Source organism: Nerophis ophidion, linkage group LG23 (genome assembly GCF_033978795.1).
Source record: "Nerophis ophidion isolate RoL-2023_Sa linkage group LG23, RoL_Noph_v1.0, whole genome shotgun sequence".
In the NCBI taxonomy this organism is placed as follows: Eukaryota; Metazoa; Chordata; class Actinopteri; order Syngnathiformes; family Syngnathidae; genus Nerophis; species Nerophis ophidion.
The window spans coordinates 30,187,653-30,196,364 of record NC_084633.1 but is presented as its reverse complement, the minus strand read 5'-3'; the positions used below and the strand labels follow the sequence as shown (position 1 = coordinate 30,196,364).

Below are 8,712 nucleotides of genomic sequence, written 5' to 3'. Positions count from 1 at the left end.
ATTGTTTTTGTTGAGGCGGATGAGATTTGAGTAGTATTTAACTTTAGCTAAGGTAAGCATGCATTTATAAGTTATTATACTATCACTCTATGGTTGATAAAAAACCTCAAGTTTAGTAGCGTGCCATTTGCGTTTCAGCTTTCTGCATGATAATTTATGAGCTGTAGTTTCTTCTGTAAACCATGGGGTATGCCTTATTGGAGACCTTTTTAGCTTTAGCGGTGCTATACTATCAATGGTTTTGCGCAGCGCGTCGTTAAAAGTTGTTAGTCAGGTTATCAATAGAGCTCACATAACTTGGGAATGGTGCCATTACCGAGGGCAGTAGGCCAGCAAGAGTCATCGTTGTGGCCGTGTTAATGTTGCGGCTGCTGTAGAAGTTATTATTATTATTAGCTTGTTGACAATGAGTCAGAACTTCGAATTTTATAAGGTAATGATGGGATATTACTTTAGTATAAGGAAGTATCATAACTTTGGAGGTGGTGACACCCTGACAAGCACTATATCTATTGTATTACTGTTGCGATGTGTGGGTTCATTTTTTATTTGTGTAAGACCACAGCAATCAATTATAGTCTGGAGCCCAACGCACGGAGGGTCTGATGGGGTATTCATATGGATATTAAAGTCCCCCATTCTGATTATATTGTCGGCGTGCGTCACTTGATTAGCAACAAACTCTGAGAATTCACTGATAAAGTCCAAATAGGGCCCTGGGGGTTGGTAGATAACAGCCAGGTAGAGAGGAAGCGGTGTGACAGACCTCGTAATAAGCACCTTAAAAAAATTGTATTTATTATTTAGGTTAGGGGTAAGGTTAATTTCAATAAACGTTAGTCCCTGTTGTCTCCAGAAACTAGCCAGCCACTTGTTAAGCGAGACTAATCTGCTATATATCTCATCATTGCCTCTCCCAGGCAGGAGGCCAGAGACAATTACTCAATGCTTGGACATCTTTCAAGCGAGATCACAAGTCCTGGCTATATTTCTTTTTGTACAGTATCATGTTAGACCCGCTCGACATCCATTGCTTTCGGTCCCCTAGAGGGGGGGGGTTGCCCACATCTGAGGTCCTCTCCAAGGTTTCTCATAGTCAGCATTGTCGCTGGCGTCCCACTGAATGTGAATTCTCCCTGCCCACTGGGTGTGAGTTTTCCTTGCCCTTTTGTGGGTTCTTCCGAGGATGTTGTAGTCGTAATGATTTGTGCAGTCCTTTGAGACATTTGTGATTTGGGGCTATATAAATAAACATTGATTGATTGATTAATCTCTGACTATCTCATCCTAGTGTCATTGGAGCCAACGTGTACAACTATGTTCGCATAACTAGTGGTACGATTAGCCCGTCATACGGGTTTACTAGGCCTGTTGCAAGTTAGCTCCCTACGATTAGCTTCAATGTCAGGTGCTCTGGCCCCGGGAATACACTTAATTGTGGCTGGTTTGCTAAGCTTTATGTTTCGGGTGATGGAGTCTCCTATGACTAAGGTCTGGTGCCCGGTAGACTGGGGTGTAGTACTAGCTAAAGGGTTTGAATCTATTATGCATCTCAACCGGTTCACCGTTGCTTATAGGCCGCTTAGAGCTGCTACAAGCTGGGCTAGTTAGCTCGCTACAGCTAACGCTAGCAGATGTGTCCACAACATCTAAAGTTACGAGATTATTCTGCTCTAACTGGCGTACACGGCCCTCTAGCAGAGCCAGCCTATCCATGAGAACGGTGTACTAAGCGCAGGGAGTCATACTCACGGTATTTTCTGTCACCGAGTGAAGTTCCTGATGTCTTTAGGGAAGTGGTCACGGTATGCGAGGGCAGATTCCTTTAGACCGGCGCCGCCTTCTCCGCGCTAGCTTCGTTAGCTTAGCAGCTAGCTCGCTGAGTGAGGGGTGGGTGAGACAGAGATCGGGTGATTTGTAAGTTAAATAGGACTACAAAGTATGTTTGTGAAGTAGTAAAGAAAGCTGAAAAACAATGAAAAGCACACAGAACGATACTTAACTTTTTCGCAACAGCGAGCAGTCAGTCACGACGAACAGGAACGGCTCAACCAGTGTCCGTATTGTTTGAGAACAAAACTCCTGGATAAACCTGCAGTAAAAAAAAATACAAGAGAAAATGCCAAACTCCGCCTGTAGGGTTCATATATCATTATGCTGTCTGGACTACAGAAAAAGATGTCGGATTTCTTTATAAAACTACGAAACATCGTGACGTATACCTACTTCCAGTTTTAACTCTGGTTTAGTTTTCCATTTATTTTTATTTTTTTTGTTGTTTATTGTTTTTCTACAATGTCCTATACGGTTCCATAATAAAACAATGCTCCACAAATGGCAACACTTTGAACATCACTGATTTACATATTTCACCGGGAGGACAAAGTATTGCAAAACAATGTTTCCTAAGATGTGTCATCAAGTTTTTAATCCTGATGAACATGATGAAGTTTGGGTGGCTTCCAGAGGTTTTTTTTGTGCATTGATATCGGAAGACTAACAACATTACCCATAAGTCTTAGCAGCAGTGTGGAATTGCAGAGAGTTGATGAAGTAGGAGTATTATGCAGTTGTAAACAAAGAGTTCCTGTGTTGCCAAAAACTGCTGTTTTTTTGCATCACTGAAACAAACATTCTAACATGCTTTGCTCTCTAGGCATGTGGAGGCTGTTATCTGCTTACGGATGTTTTTACTCGCCAAATAAATAATTTCTTTCACTTTGAACGCATAGTTCCCCTCCCTCGCTGAACAGTGTGACAGAGTGGCCAATTTGTCGCCACAGGGATGTCTGTCGCGTCTATGAACTGACTAGAACAAAGGTTTCAAACTAATTTTATTTGGCCCTCGAAAGCCTAAAAATAATACTGTATGTATCAATAAGGTACTGTAACTTGTCTTACTCAATGTATTCTTTCTTTGTATTTTGGGAGAAAAAAAAATGTACTCTATGCAATCGCAAATTATCCATCCATCCATTTTCTACCGCTTGTCCTTTTTGGGGTTGCGGGGTGTCACTTAAATATTGTTTAATTATGCAAAAATCTATTATCAAACGTTCAAACCGTTTTTTAATTAGAAGTAAATAATAATAATAATGATTTCAAAGCAAGTTATACATCAAATTGTGCAATGTAAAAGTAGCAATAGATTCAATGGTAAAATTATGAAAATTACTGTGGTTTTTACAGCATTTTTCTCTCAATGAAAAAATCATTACTTTTTTTACTGTAATAAACTGTGGTCCCTTGTTGGCATTTACAATAATACATAGAAAAATCTGCAGTTGTTGATTTGCGGTAAAAAAAAAAAAAAAAACATACAAACTGTCAGCTCAGCTACCAAATTTTTACTGTAAAAATGCATTTTTTTTTTAAATTTATGGTAAAAAATAAATGTACATTTTGCAGTAAAATTCTGGCAACTGAGCCGCCTTTTTTACCATAAAAACAGCAGCACTGTTTTTCCATTTACTACATTTTGTGGTGAAACTATTGCAACTTACCATATTTTTTTTACATTTTAGTTTTTAAAAATGTAAATAAAATGTGGCCAAATATAACTGCGATGTGGCCCTCAGGGAAAAGGACTTTGACACCTCTGGACTAGAATACACTTTGAGAGACCTCCACCAGGCCTTACCGCCCATTAATAATCCGGCGATCCGGATCAGCCCCAATAAATTTGTTCCTTATGGAATATAGGACATTTCCTGAAATTTGTGTGAGAAATGCGCCTGTAACTTTTTCAGGAATCTATAGCAGAATGGAAAAAATCGAGAGAACATCGTTGTCTCTGCAGAGCAGCTTACATAAACTCCCAAAAGCTAACAAAGTAACTAACAGAAGTAGAAACTACTCGGATCAGTTGTTCCTTATCCCATTTTGGACATTTCCTTTTTTATTGTCTTAATTACAAACGACAATTTAAAAATGGATTAATCCTGCATCCCTAGAACCGATCAGGTGAGAGCCGATGAAGCCGGCAGGACCGCGGAGATACTATTCAGTGACTGGACTGAGAATGGTTGATTGTATTTTTAGGATATTCCACAAGCCAATAAAAGATGCGGTGCGGACCACAAACGGACCCCTGTGGACACACTTGGCTCACTGTTTAATGTTCCTCTGGAAAACTAAAACTCCCCGTGTTTATTTTAGGATTTGTTTGATTGTTTACATCGCCTTATGAACAGACTGGCAGTCTGACAGAAAACAATAAAAGTTGTATCCGTTCTTTTTTTTTTTTCTTTCTCCAATAGAGAACAAGCCCAGGAGATGTGGAACTGGGTTTACCAGCTGGAGTCTGAGAAGTTTGACTACATGGAGCACATAAAGCACCAGAAATACGAGGTGACTACTTCACTCTGGGATCGCCACTTTGTACTCCTGTTGAACAAAGCCCAGACCCAGAAACACTTCTTTTCACCGAGATGTGCTCACACACACTTCACCTCTGTGAGATATCAGCTTTCATTAAAACATGTTACAATATACGCAGTCGGGATGTGCCCACACAAGATTTTTATTTTTCATCTCTGATACTGAGTAGTAGGAATCAAACATACTTTTCTTATTTTGGAAGTGTGCAATGTTAGAAAAAGTGAAATTATTCAAACAGAGTACAACAGCAGATATGAAAAACATTAACCTATTTGTCAGGAACCTTCTGGAATGGACTTATGCTGTCTTTAAGACTGAGTGGGGTAGTAATTGTTTCTTTGGCGACACCGAGTAACCACGGTAAGTCATTGAGTTTAAGACGCAGTAAATTGAATGATGCGAACACGTTAGTTACTGGATGATATCTTTCTACCTTGGCTAGTTCTACCTGTTATAACATGCAACTATAATTAGTAGGGCTGTAAATCTTTTGGGCACCACGCGGTTTGATTCTTAGTGGTATCGATTTGATTCTTTGTTCTAAAATCAAAATCAATACTTTTTTAATAACATTGGGGTTAACTAAATTCCTCCATAGCATAATGCCCTACCGCTTACGCCGACAACCAAGTGGTTGTCGGCGTAAGCGGTGTCAAGCGCTAAGTTGACATAAAGTTTATGTCGACAACTGCAATCGGCCCAAGAGAGACATCGACTTAAACGAGCTCCACACTACTAATAAAAAGTAATAACACTAAAAAACAGTTCAGTTGTTTCGATAGTTTTTAAACATTTTGTGGGCAAAATCTCCCCCCTTCTTTCCTCCTGATTGTCCTGAACAGAACTTGTTTGTTTTTCCTCCTCCCAGATCATCGTGCTGCTCAACAGAATCCAACATGCTCAGAAATTGAAATTGTAAGTAGTCAAAAATTCTAAATGTAATTAGTGGTTGTTCTGTTTTTTTCCCCCTTCATCGTTTGCTGTGTGTGTTGCAGTAAAAAGGGACAAGGCAAAGGGAAGGTGGGCGGCCGCTGGAAATAAACGTGAAAAAAAGCAAGGCAAAAGAAGTACACTGTAGTACTTTCCTGTGTGATCACGTTTGTTGACATTGTGTTGTAATAAAGTCATGTGCAATCTTTGTTTGGCCTTCATTTTCATGCAAACGTGTTACTTTGTATTACTTACTATAAACTTGATGTAGGAAACACAAGAACAATAATAATAATGTACCGTATGGCAGTGACATGCAACGTCCAGCAGGAGGTGCGACGCTATAATGAACACACAATCATTCACATACATTCTTGTATTTGTTACCTTCTTAAGACCTCTGAACAATGCCTACCAGTTTAGGACCACCATATATAAAGATTTGTATTTACAACATATACATACATACATATATACATACATACATATGTATAGGTATGTACACACACAAATATATACATACATATACATATGTACATATATACACATATATATATATACATATATATTTATATATACATATATAAATACATATATACATACATATATATATACATACGTATATACACATACATATATATATACATATATATATATATATACACACATATATACACACACATATATATACACATACATACAAACACACATATGTATACATACACATATTTATGTAAATATATAAATATTTACATAAATATACATACATATATTCACATAAATATATACATACATATATTCGCATAAATATATACATATATTTGCATAAATATGCATACATTTCCATAGATGATTGGTTCCAAGATGGCGGCGCCCGGACGGGCTGCGCTCTCGAGGAGCTCCTGCTAAAGATGGAACATTTGGCAGAAATACCGGACAATTCCACAAACTTTATGGCTGGCTCACATCGTGGTCACTCCGTGATCACGTACGACCGCCAGACACTTCTGGATGTGGACGAATCGGGCCGTTTTGGACTGATAGACACCTGCGTGCTAGACTTGCTAACTAGCATGGGAATACATCGGCGGCTACATCCAGCGGCCTGTGAAGCAGGGGAGTCTAGTAGCAGCGGGGGCCGTCTACGGAGCAGACGCCAGCGGTGTGTTCGGAAACGCGGATGTCGAGCGGGGCTAAAAACAAAGCAGAAGGCTAATCCCCACAGAACACCACTTCCCTCCATCCTGAAGCCGGATTTAAATGGAAGATGCGAGACTACTGGTCTGGGTAAGGAGTCAGTTAAATTAGAACAAGTTTTTTCTGCTTTGAGTGTTTCAGAGTTGGACATGTGTTTTACTGAGGTAGCTAACTATGATGCGTGCAGTTTATAAAAGCAACAAACAAACAATCGGAAAATCCCTGTTACTGAGATGGCTAACCATGATGTGTGCAGTTTATCAAAGCAACAAACAAACAATCGGAAAATCCCCGTTACTGAGGTGGCTAACCATGATGCGTGCAGTTTATCAAAGCAACAATCAAACAATCGGAAAATTCCTGTCGTATCAATTCCTAGATATGGTCGTAACTATACTAAATGCACTGGGCATAATAAACACAACATTATTAATATTGCTACTACGGATAATTTGATCAAAAACTCCCTAAAACAGCCCACTACCTATAATATAGGTTTTTTAAACATAAGATCATTGTCTCCTAAAACGTTGTTAGTTAATGATATTATCAGAGACAACAATCTTAACGTCATCGGTCTCAGCGAAACCTGGCTTAAACCAAACGAAACTTTACACATGCGCATATTGCCCGTCCGCTCAAAAGGGGTGGGGGGGTCGCACTAATATACAACGAAAACTTTAACCTTAGTCCTAACATAAATAATAAATATAAATCGTTTGAGGCGCTTACTATGAGGTCTGTCACACCGCTGCCTCTACACCTGGCTGTTATCTACCGCCCCCCAGGGCCCTATTCGGACTTTATTAATGAATTCTCAGAGTTCGTTGCTGATCTAGTGACACACGCCGATAATATAATCATAATGGGGGACTTTAATATCCATATGAATACCCCATCGGACCCACCGTGCGTAGCGCTCCAGACTGTAATTGATAGCTGTGGTCTCACACAAATAATAAATGAACCCACGCATCGCAACGGTAATACGATAGACCTAGTGCTTGTCAGGGGCATCACCGTTTCCAAAGTTACGATACTCCCGTATACTAAAGTATTGTCCGATCATTACCTTATAAAATTCGAGGTTCAGACGCATGTTCGTCAAACTAATAATAATAATACCTGCTATAGCAGCCGCAACATTAATACAGCCACAACGACAACTCTTGCTGACCTACTGCCCTCGGTAATGGCACCATTCCCAAAGTATGTGGGCTCTATTGATAACCTCACTAACAACTTTAACGACGCCCTGCGCGAAACCATTGATAACATAGCACCGCTAAAGTTAAAAAAGGCTCCAAAAAAGCGCACCCCGTGGTTTACAGAAGAAACTAGAGCTCAGAAATTATTATGTAGAAAGCTGGAACGCAAATGGCGCACGACTAAACTTGAGGTGCACCATCAAGCATGGAGTGATGGTTTAATAACTTATAAACGCATGCTTACCTTAGCTAAAGCTAAATATTACTCAAATCTCATCCACCGTAATAAAAACGATCCTAAATTTTTGTTTAGTACGGTAGCATCGCTAACCCAACAAGGGATTCCTTCCAGTAGCTCAACCCACTCAGCTGATGACTTTATGCAATTCTTTAGTAAGAAAATTGAAGTCATTAGAAAGGAGATTAAAGACAATGCGTCTCAGCTACAACGGGGTTCTATTAACACTGACACGATTGTATATACGGCGAATACTGCCCTCCAAAATAGTTTCTCTCGTTTTGAGGAAATAACAGAGGAATTGTTACAACGTGTAAATGGAATAAAACAGACAACATGTTTACTTGACCCTCTTCCTGGGAAACTGATCAAGGAGCTCTTTGAATTATTAGGTCCATCAGTGCTAAATATTATAAACTTATCACTCTCCTCGGGCAGTGTTCCCCTAGCATTCAAAAAAGCGGTTATTCATCCTCTTCTTAAAAGACCTAACCTCGATCCTGACCTCATGGTAAATTACCGACCGGTGTCTCACCTTCCCTTTATTTAAAAAATCCTTGAAAAAATTGTTGCGGAGCAGTTAAATGAACACTTAGCGTCTAACAATCTATGTGAAACCTTTCAATCCGGTTTCAGGGCAAATCACTCCACGGAGACAGCCCTCGCAAAAATGACTAATGATCTATTGCTAACGATGGATTCTGATGCGTCATCTATGTTGCTGCTCCTCGATCTTAGCGCTGCTTTCGATACCGTCGA

General features: G+C 39.6%; 2 long non-coding RNA genes across 2 annotated transcripts in view; one reads left to right on the top strand and one right to left on the bottom strand.

Moving 5' to 3' along the window:
• Positions 1-1,067: 1,067 nt before the first annotated feature.
• The window catches only part of LOC133541039 (uncharacterized), a 26,965-nt gene continuing 19,320 nt past the window's right edge, over positions 1,068-8,712 (bottom strand). The window contains exon 2 of the long non-coding RNA XR_009803778.1: positions 1,068-2,092. This is a non-coding gene — a long non-coding RNA (uncharacterized LOC133541039). The remainder of the gene's footprint in view (positions 2,093-8,712) is intronic.
• LOC133541038 (uncharacterized) lies at positions 4,217-5,518 on the top strand. Its single transcript, XR_009803777.1, has 3 exons — positions 4,217-4,350; positions 5,249-5,295; positions 5,376-5,518. It is a non-coding gene; the product is annotated as an uncharacterized LOC133541038 (long non-coding RNA).